This window comes from Orcinus orca, chromosome 6 (genome assembly GCF_937001465.1).
Source record: "Orcinus orca chromosome 6, mOrcOrc1.1, whole genome shotgun sequence".
NCBI lineage: Eukaryota > Metazoa > Chordata > Mammalia > Artiodactyla > Delphinidae > Orcinus > Orcinus orca.
In genome coordinates this window covers 6,814,957-6,833,174 of record NC_064564.1, presented here as the reverse complement: position 1 = coordinate 6,833,174, position 18,218 = coordinate 6,814,957, and the positions used below count along the sequence as shown (strand labels likewise).

Below are 18,218 nucleotides of genomic sequence, written 5' to 3'. Positions count from 1 at the left end.
TTCTGTTTGTGCATTTCAACACGTATTCAACACACAGATTAGATCATCATTTCCATATGATTCTGTAAACTACTTCTTTTTTAACCTACAATATACCATAGTCATCTTTCCAGGTCTACCACAAGGCATTATTCTCTTTTCAATTTCTGCAAGGAACAGGGGTAAAAAGCTCAGTACATCCCTGTTTAACTTTGCTTTTCTTTCAAGTTTTGGTGTGCTCACTCCCGGGCAAATGGCCATTAGGGCTGCAAGAATGACATCAGTGGTGCACTGCAGGGTTTTCCAGAAGGCTGCACTTGACATTCTGAAGTGGGAGTTAGGACTTAGTGGTCTGTGCCATTAACTGTGGAAGTCTGTAGTTTTAAAAAATTTTCATAGCAAGGGGATTAATCTGATGAATTTTAAAGCTACAGTTCTTAAGTGTTGTGAGTTTATGATTTAGGAGTCCGTTCTCAACGTAAGCGCAGAAAGAATGAAATGGATAAGGCTGAGTGACCAGCACCACAAGCTTGGGAGAGTGTGTAGGAGGAAATAGACCCAGAGGGTTGGTGAACTACCAGGAAACATCCAATTCCTCTCCTCTCCAGAGGCAGCAAGGAAGGATGACCCAGAGATCCGCCATCACTGCCTTACTGCTACCTATCATAGGAGCCCAGAAATGTGAAGCAGTTTCTACTTCTCACAGGTCAGATCCGGGAGGATTTCAGAACTGGTGCAAAACACTAAGTCTTTTAATGCTTTCAACTTTTAAAGATTTTAAGTGTGCAGTGGGGGAGGCGTGGGTACATCTTATATATCACTTTGGCAAGTCCAAGATTTGTGACAACTGTTATCAGTACTGATAGGAATCCTGCCAAGCTTGAAAAGAACATGCATCCCCTTGTGTACTCCGAGGATCCTGAGCAGCAACCTTCTCCTTAGATTTTCTCCTCTCGCTCCCTGAGCTAAAACTTAGAGCTCTGTGGGTTTAGGGCAACAGGAAGGGGTGGAGAACACACCTGCATCCACTCATACCCCTCAGGGGCTGCACTCCGGGACTCCCACTGGCCCCCGGGAGCATCTGGCAGAACCTCCTCTGAGGTTCCTGTCTCCAGGGTCACTTTTGCCCACTTGGGCTCCAACACCTGTGGCTTCAAACGTGCACATTTAATCTGAGATGAAGTAATTTGCTCAGCTGTCTAACTGTTTGGGGAGGAGCGTGGAATGGGTGAAGTTAATCCTTCAAATCACTCCTCGTTTCTCCTTTTCACATCCTCAGGAAAAGAATGAAGCTCTGGGTGGTTAAAAACTAAAACGGCAGCAAAAGACAGCTCAAAACAAATGGTATCCACTGAACAGACAAGGGAAGCCAGCCACAGACCTGACGGCTGGCAGGGAGCACACAGCCCCTACCTCAAACATGTCGGCATCGGTGATACTTTATAAAGTGGATACGATGAGCAAATCAAATCCATGCCTTCTCTCCAAGTGTCCACTAGAAAAACTACCACCACAAGTCACAGCGCCCAGACACGCTGTTCTAACATGTAAAGCCAAAATCTACATTTTCCTTCCTTTTATTTACAGGTATTAGTATATCTTCAGGCATTTTGCTTAAAATTATATTTTAATGAAAAGTACCAAAACCTTGAGATTTTCTCAGAAGATTCTTGGCCAGTGGGCTGGCACGTATTTCCGCCGAGGGATCGATGGTGAATATAACAGATGTTCTGACAGCAATTCAGCATAAGGGTCTATTTCCACTCACTTCTGGTGCTTTGATACTATTTTTAAAAACCTGTGGATTTAGCTCTTGCTGTATTTTTAAAAGGTACAAGATCTTGTCTCAGTGGTCCATTTCTTCAGTTGTAGAGATTACTTTTGCAAGGAATCCCAAGCCCATTCAGCAAACAAGAACAGACTAGGAAAATGGTAGAGCAGTTACTGACTTTACCTGATACTGGTTCCAACTAATATTACTTTTCAGAAAATGTTTCTGAGAGGAGAAGGCTTAAGATCACCCTTCATTCTATTCATGTTTAAAATGAGCACCTTCAAGAAGCCTTGGACCACTTTGAATCTGCACTCTTTGTAATTAATTGCAGCATTTTTAAAGAAACATATCTGTTTCCGTATCAACAACTACCAAATTATTTTAACGAAAGTGCGAAATCTTTAAAAACGTGGGTCTTCTCGGGAGGCTCAGCCCCGTGCACTATCTGACCATGAATGTGGACTCCTGGGGGAGAAGGAAAGGGCAAACCTCCGAGGACAATTCATACTTTCAACATAAAAACAGAGTGTGTATCCCACTGCCAAGATAACTTTCTGGCTCTTTGGTTTGTACATAACTTTTTATTAAGGGCAGGGGGAAAGGCCAAGGGGAAAACAAAGGGGATTGTTTGTACTTGTGTAAAAGTGACTAGAGCCCAGTGGACGTAAAATACTAAGTGAGAGGGAACATGGTCCCCAGAAGGGCTGCAGTCATGGAGGTTAAAGAAAGATCGTGAAGTTGTAAACAAAAGAACAGATTGAGTTTGCCAGAGCAAACTAGGCCTTGAACCTGCAAAGGACTCCAGGGGAATCACAGATTCAGACCAGCGGGGGCCTGAGAAAGGGTGCCCGAAAGGGCTGGGCTCTGGAGACAAGATGGGCCGGGTCCATCCAAGGCTGCTGCCATGACCTTGAACTCACAGAGCTCCTGTGTTCTCATCTGTAAAGTGGAGGAAAGGCATTTCCCTTGGCCTGCCTAAGAGAAGATAAATGAGATGCTGCCTGGGCAACCGTAACACAGTGCTCAGCACATGGTGGGTGGCCTTGGTTTTCTTGCCCCTTTAATGTGTATGTTTATATCTTTACAGTATCTAAGGAATTTTTTTTTTTTTTTTTACAAAACACAGTACTTAGGAGCAGAGTAAAAAGTAATAATCTGACATGATGCTGGTCATTTCACACACATTCTCCCATTTTATATGCCTGTACAACCCATGGGAGGTATGGCTGTTACCATCACGCCCCCTTCATGGAGGGCAGTGACCACAGAGAGGTTAGTAACCTGCCCAAGGACACAGAGCAGGTCAGGGGAGAAGCAAGAGCATGAACTGTTGAGTCCAGAACCCAAACTCCAGGGATTCTTTACTCTGGAGTGAAAAGTACATACACATGGAAAGTCCCTTAACAACCTCGGGACACTAAGATCTCCATTAGTGAATCATTCTCACCAAGTTGCATTGTGCACAAGAACGTCTGCTTGACTTGAAATAGTTCAGGCAGCTCTAAACATGTCCTGCTTCACCCACAGAAGAATCTGACTCATTACTGAGTATCCTCTTCCAAATCAAATGAGTTATGCTGGCTCCGATGGAATCACCACAGATTCCACACGGATTACTGAAAAGGCAGAGTGAAAAGTAGGCCTTCGCCTTTTTCCGTGACTCTCCCGAGTGAATGATGAAATACTGCTGTGAGCTGGCTTGTTAGTTTGACTCTATCCTGCGTAAGAACCACCTTCGGCTGAGACTATAAATGTAGTCACTGATAACAGACACATAGGCCATAATGTCACATTTTATATGAATCGCAGTGGCAGTTCATGAAGTTACGGGTGAGATTTCTCTTAACACTGTTACCTCTGGTGACACCCTAACAAGGAATCTTGTGTTGCTTTTCGTGCAGCTTCCTTTGGATGCTTCGAAAACCTGCGGACCAGCCATCATTCAACAGTTGCTCCCAGAAATACAGGATGTCAAACAACCTGGTGACGGATCTGCTGTGGGTGATGCCATGGAAACCAAGGAGCTCAACAGGGTGTAGCCGGGGCCACGTGTACAGCGAGGAAAAGAGGGCTGTTTCCCACTCCTGAAACCCTCACTCTACCGCATCTGTCCCTTCCTCAGCTGGAGTATCCATCCATTCCCTTGAATTAATAAGCTCATCTTCTGGCTCAAATGAATGGGATTATGTTATCTGAAGTGCTTAATTTTCTTCCTTCGGGAAGTACACAGGAATTTGCTTGGGTGCTGCAGGGAAAGGCTTTCAAGCAGAGATTTCCACCTACTAAGAGGATCGTTGAGATTATTTTATGGCACAGATCTCTGACACAAAAAATGTGCAAACCTAGACTCTGGTACTGAAAAGGACGGAAGAGAGAGAGATAAGGGTAAGTCAAATATTCCAATTAAAGTTTCTCTAAGAACAGAAATTTAATAGATCCATTTTATACTGGAAAATCCCCTGACTGTATACCCTAAGACACATAAAGCAAATATTTGGTAACATCGGGAATTTAAGAAATTAATTTATCTGTATATAGTTCATGTGATTGATTGTTAAAACAATTGACTTAATGTTGATACTGCCTGTTACGGGCCCCTGATACAACGAAGTACTAGATTTCAAGAGAAAAAAAATCAAGACTGTTCCCTAAGATTCCATTAGGTATAAGGAATAGTCCCATTGTTCCACAGAATTGAGATCACTGTTCTTATATCAGTGTACCATCTTTTTCGCTTTGCTGATAGTAACCTTAGAAAGAGTTAACTGATTTTGAGGTAATTTGGTCACATAATGGGATGATATCGTATCTTCAAAGAACGATTCAAAGAACCGAGTGGCCCAGCAGTGTTTTCAGATGGACTTTTTTTTTTTTTTTTAATAATATGCAATGAATTGTGATGAAATGTGGCACATGAAGCATCCAAAGAGAGAAGCCTGTGCTGCGGAAATTGGAGTTTAGGGCACCCGTTTTAAAGTTGTACACAGTGCTCTGTGTGAAACAGATAACCAACGAGGACCTACTGTACAGCACAGGGAACTCTGCTCAATACTCTCTAATAACCTAAATGGGAAAAGATTTTGAAAAAGAATAGATACATGTATGTGTATAACTGAATTATTTTGCTGTACGCCTGAAACTAACACCATGTTGTTAATCAACCAGACTCCAATATAAAATAAAAAAATTTTAAAAAAGATTAAAGGGTTTCCCTGGTGGCGCCGTGGTTGAGAGTCCGCCTGCCGATGCAGGGGACACGGGTTCGTGCCCCGATCCAGGAGGATCCCACATGCCATGGAGCAGCTGGGCCCGTAAGCCATGGACGCTGAGCCTGCGCATCCGGAGCCTGTGCTCCGCAACGGGAGAGGCCACAACAGTGAGAGGCCCGCGTACCACATGCACACACACACACACACAAAGATTAAAGAAAAAGAAAAGCCTCAGTTTTCTCATCTATAAAATGAAGACACTATTATCTTCCTTGCATGATTGATGCAAAGATTAAATGAGTGTAAGTAAACACCTAAAAACAAACAAACAAAAAAGTAGTAATTTCGGAGCAAAGTTGACAAAGTGAGATTTGGAAAGTAAAGTTTTCAATGCAAGAAAAGCAGAAAGACAGCATCCACGATAAAGACTAACTTCAGCCCTACCTCCTTCAGACCAAGCCTCTGCACAGCACGACCTCAATATTAAAAAGCCTCGCTGGAGATGGATGTATTAGCGACGGGTCTAGACACATCTCAGCCACTGTCGCTCTCAGGTCCTGAGCCGACAGGCGGCACTGTTAGATTCCGCCTTCCCTCGTGCGCGGCGGGCAGAAGCCTGGCCCAACTTTGGTGCCACTGTGCCCTTGTGACACTCTACAAAGCCTCTGTCCCAGCAGTGGATGGACTGGCCGGACAGAAGTTCTCCTCTCAGATCGGCTCCATTTCAGAGCTCAGAGGCGCATCGCAGGGGGATTCATTTGGGATTCAGTGCCCTGCCTCGGGGTCCACGGCCCAGTGAGCAGCCCAGTGGGGCGTGCTGGCCGGGCCAGGAGGTGGTACTTACAGAGAAAGGGATCACCCAGTCCTCAACCCCCCTGTTGCTCAGAGAGAAGCATCTAGAAAAACAGAAGTGGAAGGGAGCTAGTTCTGTGTTACAAGGAGGGCAGCTGTGGTCAGGACAGTCATTGTCTGTAATCTTGGGCAGGGCCAGCTCATCCGACAGTGGGTGCCGGGGCTCAGGCCCACACACTTGTGGCAGCCCACAAAATTTTTTTTAAATTTTAGATAATTTTAAACTCGGAAGAAAAAAAATGAACATAAATGACCGTCGTCGTGATGACTATATAATGAATCCAGCCTGGATTCCATCCATCTTTATGCCAATGCTGTTATCAAATATAATTCTAACTTTTTTTAATGGAGAAAGGGACCCACGAAGGCAGAAGAGTCTGGGGCCCACGAAAGTCCCAGTGTAGCCCTAACTGTCGATCGTCTGCGCCCTGCACACTTTCATTGGTTGTAAAGCACGTCTGCCCCCTCGCCTCCTTTCAGGGCTGTACTGTGTGTGAACCTAAGGCAGTAGGCGTCGCACGTTTTTAAAAGAAGAAAACAGGTCCTATGTTCCTAGGCTCCTTACCATCTAAGCGGGCGGACAGAGTCAGCTGTTAACAACTGGTGCTTTGCAGCCGCTCATTCATGTGAACGTTTCTCCCACTGACAGTGAGTTACTGGCGCGTAGGTGAGGCCCAATCGTCAGTTCACTGGGACACCCTTAAAAGGCTTAACTGAAAGCTTGATGCATTTAGAAGCTGGACCTCCTTGGGTCTTGTCTGGAGAAGGAGGGAGGGCCAGGTTGAGGGTGGCGGGTGTGCCCCAGACCCCTGCGTGGCCCCCGATGCCATGTCTCCTGGAAGCCCTACCCATCCTGGGTTGGTCCACCTCATCTGCAGATGTTCTGCTTTTCACTTTTTAAATCCCTCAAGAGTCCCTTTTCAATTTCAACTTGTTCGTGGTGTTAAGAGAGCACTTCCGCTACCAAAACACCACCTCTATTCAGTAAAACAATTCCAAGCTTGGTCCCTTGTCACCATGTACCTATTCAGACTTTATTTTCTAGACTGATTTATTTTATCTTTTCCAGCTTTATTAAAGTATAATTGACAAATAAAAAACTTTACTTGCTTAAGGGGTACAATGTGATGTAACTTTGTGTAATGATGACCATGATCAAGCTAATTAACACACCCATCACCTTGTGTGTGTGTTTGCACGCATGCGTGCACAAAATATATGTACACCAGGCTTTAAATATAACAAAAGATCTCATCCAGTCCTAAGTCCTCTTGGAAATGAGGTCTTTAGGGAAAAAGTCCCTTAGTTTCCTGGTCTCCTTGTCTGCTCAGTGGAGGGGTTGGATGGTGTGATCCCTAAGGGCTGTCTTCAGTGGGATGGTCCTGGGGTCAGGCCCAAGGTCAACCCACTCTGGCCTGGGTGTAGGTAGGACTTTTGTAGCAACTCTTCCAGGGGGTATTGGGATATTGCAGAGAGCAAGGGTCTTCAGTGACAATCCACTGAGAAGTGACAAAAAAAGACTAAAACCTCTCCTTATGTTTATCTGATCCTTTAAATATTTGCATCTTTGTGTATATTTTTAATATATGCAATATAATACACGTATGTGTTTTGCATATACAGGTATGTGTACATATACCTATATATGTATATATATGCACAGCCAAACCTCAGAGTTACTGTGGCTTCCAGACCTCAGCAATAAAGTGAATATTGCAGTAAAGCGATTGACAGGAACCTTTTGGTTCCCCAGTGCATATACCAGTTATGTTTACACTATACTGCGGTCTGTCAAGCATGCAATAGCATTGTGCCTCACAAACAATGTTCCTAACTTAATTTAAGAATACTTCATTGCTAAAAAAGGCTAACCATCACTGGACAACGCAGGGCTGCCACAAACCTTCAGTGTGTTAAAAAAACAGCCTACCTGTGAAGCACGGTAAAGCAGAGCACAATAAAATGAGGTCTGCCTGCACATACAAAGTATTTTACGAAAGGGGATGAACGACCCAAAAAACTTAGTATCCCGTGGTTTGACAGTACAAAGAAATATGGAAGCGATGCAATCCACCAGGTGACACGTGGCAGAGGGCTGGCTTGGAGCACCCATCTCTAGGGTCAGCTTAGAGCTTCAAACGTGCAAATTTAATTTGAGACGAAGGACTGGGGTCGGTCTTCCACTAGTCTGGGGAGGGGGATGAAATGAGTACAGAGACTTCCTTCAAACTATTCCTTCAGATGGAGATTCCACTAAATACCCCAGATAGCCGAAGACGTGAGAAGGTCACAAACCTGCCCCGCCTGGACCCCTGCCCCGTCCTCTAAGTTACCGAGTTGATTCTTATGGGCGCAGCTCTGGATGACCTATGTTTGGAACTTGGAGGCTGTGGATAAGCAGAGCATCTGACCTGCCAAACCTCTGTCCCTACTGATGTGGAAGGACCCAGAAGCCACGAAAATACAGACATGTATTACTCCACAATTTTCACTGAGACCCTCACTTCATACATAAGTGTGGCATTATCAGATTCCTTACTGATAACATATACAACACTTCAAAATTTACATGTCTGTCTCCCGAATTTTTACTGGTGCAGGTACTTTTTGGAGCTGCTTCTGTAACTATCATTCTCCTATTCGAACAGAGATTGCCACTTGGATACCTGGCTTCATCTTCTCAGTGAAAGTGGACCTTCCTTCTCATACCTTCAGACACGTTCAAGAGAAGCATCAGCTACTTGTGATACTTAGGTGTACCCTCCAAAGCTTTCGTTCACACCTGCTGAAGGAACGCATGTTCACGTTTAGGGGCTCGTGCTCTGGGCCTGAATCCCGATGTTGTCACTTGCCAGGATGTCTCTGGGCAGGTTGTGTAACCTCTCTGAGCCTCAGTTTCCCCCTCTGAGAAATGGGAACAGCAGCGCTGCCCACAACACGGGGCACAGTGAGGATTCACGGAGATGCCCAGGGTCACTAGGCACAGCGCACAGGACCCAGCTGCCAACACGGTTAGCGATTCCCGTTGTCACTGCTCAGACACATGGCCACGTGCGGCCACCGAGGAGCTTATATTCTAAATGAGTAACTGGACGAAGCAAACCGCTAAGGCATTGCCTCAGCTGAGTCAAGAACATGGATTAAAGCTCCTTTAAACTCATAATCTATCAAAACAAGACTGATGGCAGTGCTCTTTGGGTCTCCACAGGAGGGGGCAAGTAGGGGAGGGCAGCAAGCAGAGCCCTGATAGAAAAACCTCCTTTAGGGACCTAAAGACAATATTCAACCCAGGTGCTGGCTACAGCGCGAACCCACTGTGAGATCTCGCACAATTCACGTCAAGTCCTGTGTCTCAGTGTTCTAAACCTGCACCAGAGGGGGCTGGAGGAGATTACATCTACCATCTACAACGATTAAATAACTATTGTAAGTCATCATAGGAAATTCCGTTAAGATAGATTTATTTCTTTGCTCCTCCGCTTTTTGATACCAGGGCATGTAAACGATTTGTGCATTGTTCTAAGTCTGCATTAGCTTTTCCCTGTAAGTAGAATAATTCAAATGAGCTGACTTATGCGAAGGGCTTTCTCATCATTCAGAGGTCCTTGGAATTCCTTTCAGTAGTGGAGGGACCATCCAGGCTGAAGCACCGACTGGAAGGTTGGATGAACTGCTCTGGCTGCGAGCCGAGGTTTGCTACCCGATGCCGGTCAGCGCTTTGAGATCACCCTGTACGGGCATCCTCTCCTCTTTAAACTGGGAGGGCTGCTGGCGAGGCTGGGGAACCCTGGACGGACCCCCAGGTCTGGTCACCCCACATTAACCAGATCACAGAGACATGCCCAGAAGTCTCTGCAGTTACATTTCCTTTGTTTTTCTCACAGACAACTACAGCTAGCTTTGTTTTTGTTTTTACAAGTAACTGACATATTATTAGTAAGTAGAAATCACCGTTCTCAAAATCACAAAGGCTGTTACAAGATCGTTAAGGACACACACAGAACTTTGTGAGCTTATCTGCTGTGCAGATAAAGTCTGAAATGTCAGTTCTTTCTTACACTGGAAACTCTTATTTTTTTTTTTAATGTAATCGGTGTTTATTATGAAAAAGTACAACTCATAAAGGCAGGAAAAATGTATCCATGTTCATAATGCACTAACACTAATATTTTCTCCACGTTCGTTTCCTGTTTCCCGTCTTCGAAGCATAGCTGCGTGGATGGTGCGTCATTTTATAAACTTTTCAGCGTCATTACATTATTTCCCATAAACGTACCTGCCTTCATGGTCTGACTCACAACTAGTTTTAGTGGCTGCATAATATTCTATTCTTTGAGACAAGGGAATTAACATTCCACGTTCTTTGGCTCTAGTTTGCTTCTTTCTTCTGAAATCGTAAAAAAAAAAAAAAAAAAAAGCTATTACAGGAGACGTTTTCAGGTTTATATGTTTATTCCTCTTTTGAATTATTTCCTCAGGGAACATACCGAAAAGTATGATCTTGAGATCAAATACTGTTTGTATAACTCTTGACATTTATAGCTAAATTGCTTTTTTTTTTTTTTTTTAAATTCACTTCTTTGTTAGTGATGGTAAACATGTTCTCACAAGGTTGCCATCTTCCTGAATAGGGAAGGCTCATTGAGTAGGGTTCGTTCCTGAGTGTGGAGCGGCTATTTCTGAGACCAGAACGTGCCCCTGAGCCCAGCCTGATGCAGCGCTCTTGTGCGCTGGGGGGTTCCCGCCCTTTGCCCTGTGGCCAGCTCTCTCCTCAGACTCTCCCTTCCCACGAGGCAGTGTTCTGGAAGTTTCAAAACCCAGTGTGGGCTGTCCAGTTGTGTATTTGGGGTGGGAGTGGAAGGGGGGGCTCCTTCCCTTGCCTACTTTCAAGTCACCAACAGTCAAGTTACGGAGGATTTTAAAAATTCTGATCCAGGATGAATGCCCTATATCTGTTCCTCGCTTTGAATATAAATATAGTGACTGCTTGGTGAACAGAAATCATTTCTCCGTGTTGGTTCTGCGGCACAAAAAGGTGTTTCTCAATCTGTTTAGGATTATCCTGAAATTCCTCTTCCAAAGCTCCACCCTCTTGCACCCACACTACAAAAAGGTGTCAAAATCAATGTTCATTCATATTACTAAGTAACAAAGATCATTTAACACTTTGGAGGCTCTGGGAGATGAGGCTGAGAGGATCACATGAGGCTCCGATGCTTTCTCTGCATAATTTCCTTCTTTGACACCTTCACTACCTACCAACAAACACACCTGGATCAAACGTTTCCCTCATTTGTGAAGAGGTTCGCTTTTTCTCAAAGGACACAACTAACGCCGTGTTCAGGGTGCGTCTGAAAATGGGAGTCGGGATATCTTTGTGACGTCTTGGAAACTTTCATCATCTTCAGCTAAAAGTTTCATGAACTATACATAAAAGGAGTGCCACGGTGCTTCTAACGTACAGCTCGCGTTTTTTCCCCATGTTTAACAAGGGAATGCTTATTATTTCAGCTGCTCAAAGCGTTTCTAAACGTCTCTCCCTCGCTGGTCTACAAGAGGGGAGAGATGCAATGTGTACTTCTCAGCCCTGCTGAAAGACCAGAGATCCTGTTTTCCCTCTGTATTCTGTGTAAGCAAGTGCCGCCAGAATCCTCTGACAGTTTTCTTTGCTTATTTTTCCTCTCCCAGATTGCCTCGGATCTCCGCTCGCTTCTATTCTGAAATCCTGCAGAGCCAATTTCCTTATTTGGTTGCTAGAGCTGCTCTTTGTCTGGGTCAAACATTCTGCTAAGCTTGCAGCCTTCCTTCAACCCCGCCCCGCCCACTGCTCCCCCTACACACACACACACACACACACACACACACACACACTCCCTCTCTCTCTCTCCCCACCCCTCGCTCCCCCCGCTCCCAAGCAGGTCACTGACTCAGCCTCCTTTGCCTTTACTCTCCAAGCATCCAGCACTTATGCCCATTTAAGGAGCGCCTTTTGGAAATCATAAGGGGCCGGAGAGCTTGCAGCTGTTTGGAAAGTTTGCTCTGTTGCATACACTCCAAGTCACCTCAAAGCCTGTATTTCACACGCATGCCCTCCTCGTGGGGCCGGGCATCTTTCTGGAAAGAACAAAAAGCCCAGAACACGCCTGGTCGCCTGATTTGTGGTCACTTGATTCCTCAGTGTCCTGGCTCCTAATCTGGCTGAGGGGCGGAGTGGTTTTGTTTTGTCCTCCCCTTCCCCAGTCTGGGGTGCCCGCGGGACACTCCCGTCTCAGGTTTGAAGGAACGTAGTACCCAGGCCCAGCTGGACAGGCCGGGTCCTTCAGTGGAGGGCACGGGCTCCCAAGCATCTGCCGTCTCGAGGGCAGAAGGGTATTTTCTGCTTTCTGTCCTCAGACGCGTGTGGGGAAAGCACAGCTCTCTGCATTCCCTATTTAAGAAAGGAGCTGCCAGGGCCCATCCCATAAAACACAGCCGTGTTTCTTCACATGTAAACAAGGGAGAAATTCCTCAGGCAAGCACACAGCCTTTTGGTCCCTGGAACAAAGCGGATGGTGGTATTTATTATGTCAAATAAACACATCATCCACGCTCCAAAAGGAAACCTGAAACAATCAGCTGAACAAAGCAGTTTTCAAGGTTTTAATCCTTTTGCAATTAGCTCTTGTCTAACTCCACAGAGAAATTCAGACTGAGCTATTTTCCCAGACAGAGGAGGCTGAGTGATTCAAGTCTGTTCCCAAGACTTGCTCTGAAAAGGAATCAGAGCTCGTTTCCCAAGGTAAGTAATATAAACATACAGGATATCCTATCACTTGATATTATTCCTCATCTAGCACCAAAAATAGTCTGTACTTTCCTTTGTCCATTGTGCTAATGATCGAAGCCCCGTTTTCGTCAGGCGTCGGACTCGGTGCTGTCACCAGGCTTCACAGTGGCCACGCTGACCACCACAAGGGGCAGACCAAACCCCACAGAAAGCACATTGTCTCCCGGCCCCTCACCATTCAGTCTGCTTATTCTGTTCACCATGGTGACCAGTGTGGAAATAGCATTCAGCTTAACAGAATTCCCAAAGTGTATTACCCTCTTTTGTTCAGGACCGTCTCTGACCGGCTGGGATGAATTCTTGTTGGTACAAGTCCTAATCCTCCTAGGAGGTGGACAGGGTATGGATTATAAATATACTTTCAATGACCTCCACTGGTTGTAACCTCAAGGAATCAGACGGGCCTTGAATACGGCTGGTGGGTTCAAACTTGCCCAGGGTTTAGAGCACAAGAAGTCGCGACACTGTTCTACTTAATTCTATCGCTGAAACGCCACGATGCTACTAGAAGAAAACGATCTGTACACCTGCGATTGTGAAGCCGTCGCAAGCACATGTCCAAGAAAAAGAAATCTGTGAAAGCCTGTTGCTGAGCTTTTAAAATTCATGTTTACATTGCTGCATCCTTCTCATTATCAAGAAGAAAGGCGGTAGCAATCACTAAGAGATGAAAAAGTTCATTGTTTCATGGGAGGAAAATTTTAAACTGAGAATATTGTACCGTGATTTGGGAAACACCATCCCTGTTCACTTTCAGCCCAGTGTTCTGGGAAGCATCGTGGAGAAACAATGGCATCAAGACACTAGCCCCATATGTGTGATACCGCTTAAATGCGGACTCCAAAAAAAAAAAAAAAGATACAAGTGAACTTATTTACGAAGCAGAAACAGATTCACAGACTTAGAGAAAGAACTTATGGTTGCGGGGGTGCGGGGGGGGGCAGGGGAGGGATAGTTAGGGAATGACGTGTACACACTGCTCTATTTAAAATAGATAACCAACAAGGACCTACTGTATAGCACAGGGAACCCTGCTCAGTATTATGCAACAACCTAAATGGGAAAAGAATTTAAAAAAAAAGAATAGATACATGTATATGTATAACTGAATCACTCTGCTGTACACCTGAAACTAACACAACATTCTTAATCAACTATACTCCGATATAAAATAAAAAGTTAAAAAAAGAAAGAAGAAAGAAAGTAGCCCAAGACTGGGCGTCCAGACCTGTTTTTGCGCCAGTTTTGCTGCAAAGCAGCTGTGTCACTTTTAAGTAAGTCATTTCATCCCTACGACCCTTATTTTCCACATCTCTGAAATGCGGACACCATTTTAAATCAGAATTCCCAGTGTGGTGAGGTTTCCACATTCCCCCAAAGCCCAGCAGAAATGGTATATTTGCTCAAGACAGACCTTATAGGCTATTGCATAATTGATTTCCACCCCCAGTGACCCTGCTCTGTTGGTAAATAAGTGGAGGAATCTGAAATATGAGTTCTCAGTGAAAAAAATCAGAACAATTAGATTAACATAATTCCAAATAATTCCCCCAAGCCTACACTGCTAAACAAGACTTAGAAGGAGAAAGGTGATTGGCTCCTAAGCTTTTATCTGTGGTTCCCAAATTTAGGCAGAAATTTAGGCTGACTTACACTCATCCTGTCTCTAAGTGTTCCCGGGATCAGGAAGTTTCTGAGGCTGGATTACAGCTTCTCAAAACTGCGGGCAAAACCTATTAGTGACAGATTCTAAGTACATTTTTTGGTTGTTGCTTCATCCCACACTCTCCCGACTGAATCAGGAGTTCACTGGACCTGGTTCTTTCTAGGCCGCGGGCCTGAGCCTCCCGACCCCTCCTGTCACACCGTGTCCGGGACACCGTGTCCGGGACACCTGAGGGATGCTGCGGGTCCCACAGTAAGGTGGAGCTCCGAGATGGGGAGAAAACTGCTGATGTGCACAGTACGTGATCCTAACAATAGCTTTAAGAAACGGAGAGAACGATCTGGGTTTTGTACTGGGGTGTCAAAATGTGATACAATCAGGTTTACCAGTTAAAATAATCCTGACTATGCTTTAGTTTCCTCATTCTAAGTAGATGGTAACTGCCTTGTTCTGAAGCAGGGGAGGTTTCTCAAAAGAAGCCCTGCTTTTATGTCCCTGTACCTGGGAAAGTGCTGGGAGCACGAAGCAGTAAGAAGGGCACTGACTGGGAAGCGAGAGGACAATTAAATTCTGTGATTCTGGTAAAACTGATAATATTTTCATATCACCTCCTTCCACAGGCGTGGACCTTTACTTAGAGTTACCCTGAGAAAAAACAATGCATCATTTGGACCTTCAAACAGGAGTCAGGAAATAGATTCCAATTCCCTTTTCTTTTTTTCAAAATGATTACCTTTTTCAAAAGAAAAGAAACCCACACTAAGAGCTCCGGGGCCAACGAGGCCTTCCGCACCAGCATTCCAAGCCCGGATTTGCTTCTGGGGAGGTTCCTCCCTGCCAGGCCCTGCATTCTTTCCGAGGGCCTGGCATTCAGGCTGGCTAGACGATGGGGGGCTGGGAGTCGGGGCCATTTTCAGGGTTTGCTCTAATTTCCACGCCCATGTTTATACTGCAGGGTCTGATGGGGAAGAAGGAAAATGCTCGCCAGATGTTTCCCCACATTTGTTTCGAAAGCAAAAAGGAACCCCGACACGCTCTTCATGACAACACTGCAAGCGAACGAGTATAACAGAGGGGAGACACCCATCCCGGAGGCCCGGCTGCACGCTGCTCCCAGTGTAGCGTCTTCACGATAAAGCTGCTCTCAGGAGGAGTCCCCCCCAGGGATGGAAAATCTTCGCACAGCAGCAGGCAGCAGAGAGCCTGCAGCCTAAATGGTGACCAGGAGCGTCTGCACACATCCTCTCCCCTGATGGCCGTGAGCCAGCCCGCCACCCTGGATGCACGCTCGCTGGAACCCCTGCCTGGCTCTCTGTCCCCCAGACTGTGATCCCCATCCATCGAGGCGTCTCGGCTCTCCACACCGCAGGCTCAGGGAGCGACCGCGGAGGCCCACGGGAAACACTGCCACGTGCGCTGTGCCCGACAAGCCAATGTCAGCTGTCAACCTTCACAGCGGGGATGCCTAGTGGGGCCTGGGCCCCCCCCAGCAATGCCTGTCCTGACACGTTTCCAGGGACGGGAGGTCTGGACCAGAGGGTGGGGAGTAACCCTTGTTTGGCTGGTACCGAGCTTCGGGTCCCAGGCTGAGGTTCGTTTCTCTGAACCCAGGTCCCTTCTTTGTCTCCACAATCGAAGACGAAGACGGGTTCTATAAGGTCAGGGCTGGTGTGTGTCTCACCCAACATCAGAACACCTCTCACCGCAGCTCCTCCCTCCTCCGACAGAAAGATTTTGCTTTTCCGCACTCGGCTGTCCTCCTTCGAACCTCTGACCTTTTCTAGCTCCACAGTACCCACCAGTAGAGCTCCCAGAGCGGATCCGGTGGGACCGTCACCTCCCTTCTCTATTTCTCTCGGGTTTTCATGCTGCCGTTTCACACCCCGACTCTGAGCTGGACAGAACCTTCTCCCCTTAGAGCCTTCTTCATCTTCTGGGTTTCCTGTTTCTCTTCAGTTCAGCAGACATTTTTTTCTTTATTTTTTGAAGTATAGTTGCTTTACAATGTTGTGTATGTCAGTTTCTGCTGTACAGTTATACACGTAACTGTGACTCAGTTATACACATACATACATGCTTTTTCATACTCTTTTCCATTATGGTTTATCCCAGGATATTGAATACAGTTCCCTGTGCTCTACAGGAGGACCTTGTTGTTTATCCATCCTATATGTACTAGTTTGCAACTGGTAACCCCAAACTCCGGGTCCATCCCTCCCCCACCCCCTCCCCCTTGGCAACCACAAGTCTGTTCTCCACGTCTGTGAGTCTGTTTCTGTTTTGTAAATAAGTTCATTTGTATCATTTTTTCATTAGATTCCATATATGCGTGATTTCATATGATGTTTGTCTTTCTCTGTCTGACTTACTTCACTACATATGATCATCTCCAGGTCCATCCGTGTTGTTGCAAATGGCATTAGTTCATTCTCTTTTTATTTACGGCTGAGTAATATTTCATTGTATACATGGACCACATCATCTTTATCCATTCATCTGTTGATGGGCATTTAGGGTTGCTTCCATGTCTTGGCTATTGTAAATAGAGCTGCAGTGAACACTAGGGTGTATGTATCTTTTAAAATTACAGCTTTCAGTCTTTTCCAGATATATGCCCAGGAGTGGGATTGCTGGATCATACGAGCTCTATTTTTGGTGTTTTGAGAAGACATAACATTTTTTGAATATCCATTAGTTAAAAAAGACTTCTCCATATACTGATGACAGAAGAGGACCAAGGTATTTACCTTCCCCTCCAAGCAGAGGCAGCCACAATTCCATAAAACAGACACGGCTGCAACTGCAGGGAAGGGATCCGCGTGGAGCCCGTGTGGGGCTGTGGGACCCGGGGAGGTGGGGCAGGAGACCCGAGAGGCACCTGCAGCACGTGCTGGGTGGCCACGTGACTTTCCATATTCGCGGAGTCCCAGATCTGGGTGTGTCTGTCTCTTTTCATTGCTCTTACTTTTGGGGGAGGGAGACAGAGCTGGTTCCTTACAAGGGTGCCTGCAATACAGGTTGCTGCCCTTTCCCAATCTGCTCCAGCCCCCAGCTCTCTCCCCATCTCTCACCACCTCTCTGTCCCGAGATGTCTGTGGTCTGACCTGTGGTCGCTCAGCCTTCCCGTCCTCCACCTCTGACTTGGGAGGGGAAGTGCTTCCATCCGCCTGAAATACTACCCAAGCCCAACGTGTGTTCAAGACTCCCCTCCTTCCAGGCTCCTCCCAGGCCCACAGCCCACGGCCGTACTTTTGCTCTCCTGAACTTCCAACCCCCAAATCTCCTCCTCTGGTCAACGGGCTCCGGACAAACGCCTTTTGTCCTCAGACCACCTTCCAGTGACCTTCCCCCACCACTGAGGTGGCATTTTCCCCGTTCCATCACCAAATGCTGCAGGAGCTGAGCCTCCAGCCTCACTGTCTTCGCGTTCTCCTCTTCTCTTCCCTTCCCACCCTCCCCAGTCTTGCTTCGTCCCCTTGCACTGTGCTCACAGCAGCCTGAGCAGGCCCTTAGTGGTCACTGGAGCACCAAACCCCAGAGCCTCTTTCTAACACTGCTCAGTCCCCAGCCCCCTGGGCCCAGCCCTGGCCTCCTCGGAGGCTGGTGGACCACACTGCTCTTCCGGGTCTCTCCCACTGCCCTGGCCACTCCTGCTTGGTTTTGTCCACTAACAGCCCTTGTTCCTGCGTCTGACCCTAACCTGTAGGCACTTCTCAAGTGTCTGTCTCCTCTCTTCTCGTCTACCGGCTACCCCTGGGGTATTTCTCACACCCCATGTGTGCAGGGGGCGACTAGAATGCATCTCTTCTCAGTTCCAGAAACTTCTTTCCAACCCCCTATTATGACACATCGACCAGCACCTGGAGCACAAGCCCCAAATGGAACTTATCCTTCCCTGGATTCCACTCCAAG

General features: G+C 46.4%; 1 protein-coding gene and 1 long non-coding RNA gene across 5 annotated transcripts in view; one reads left to right on the top strand and one right to left on the bottom strand.

The window, feature by feature from the left end:
- PALLD (palladin, cytoskeletal associated protein) overlaps positions 1–18,218 on the bottom strand; it is a 276,660-nt gene that overhangs the window by 86,547 nt on the left and 171,895 nt on the right. The window lies entirely within an intron of this gene.
- Positions 2,251–16,539, top strand: LOC125964784 (uncharacterized). The gene is made up of 2 exons (XR_007478060.1): positions 2,251–4,138; positions 15,262–16,539. It is a non-coding gene; the product is annotated as an uncharacterized LOC125964784 (long non-coding RNA).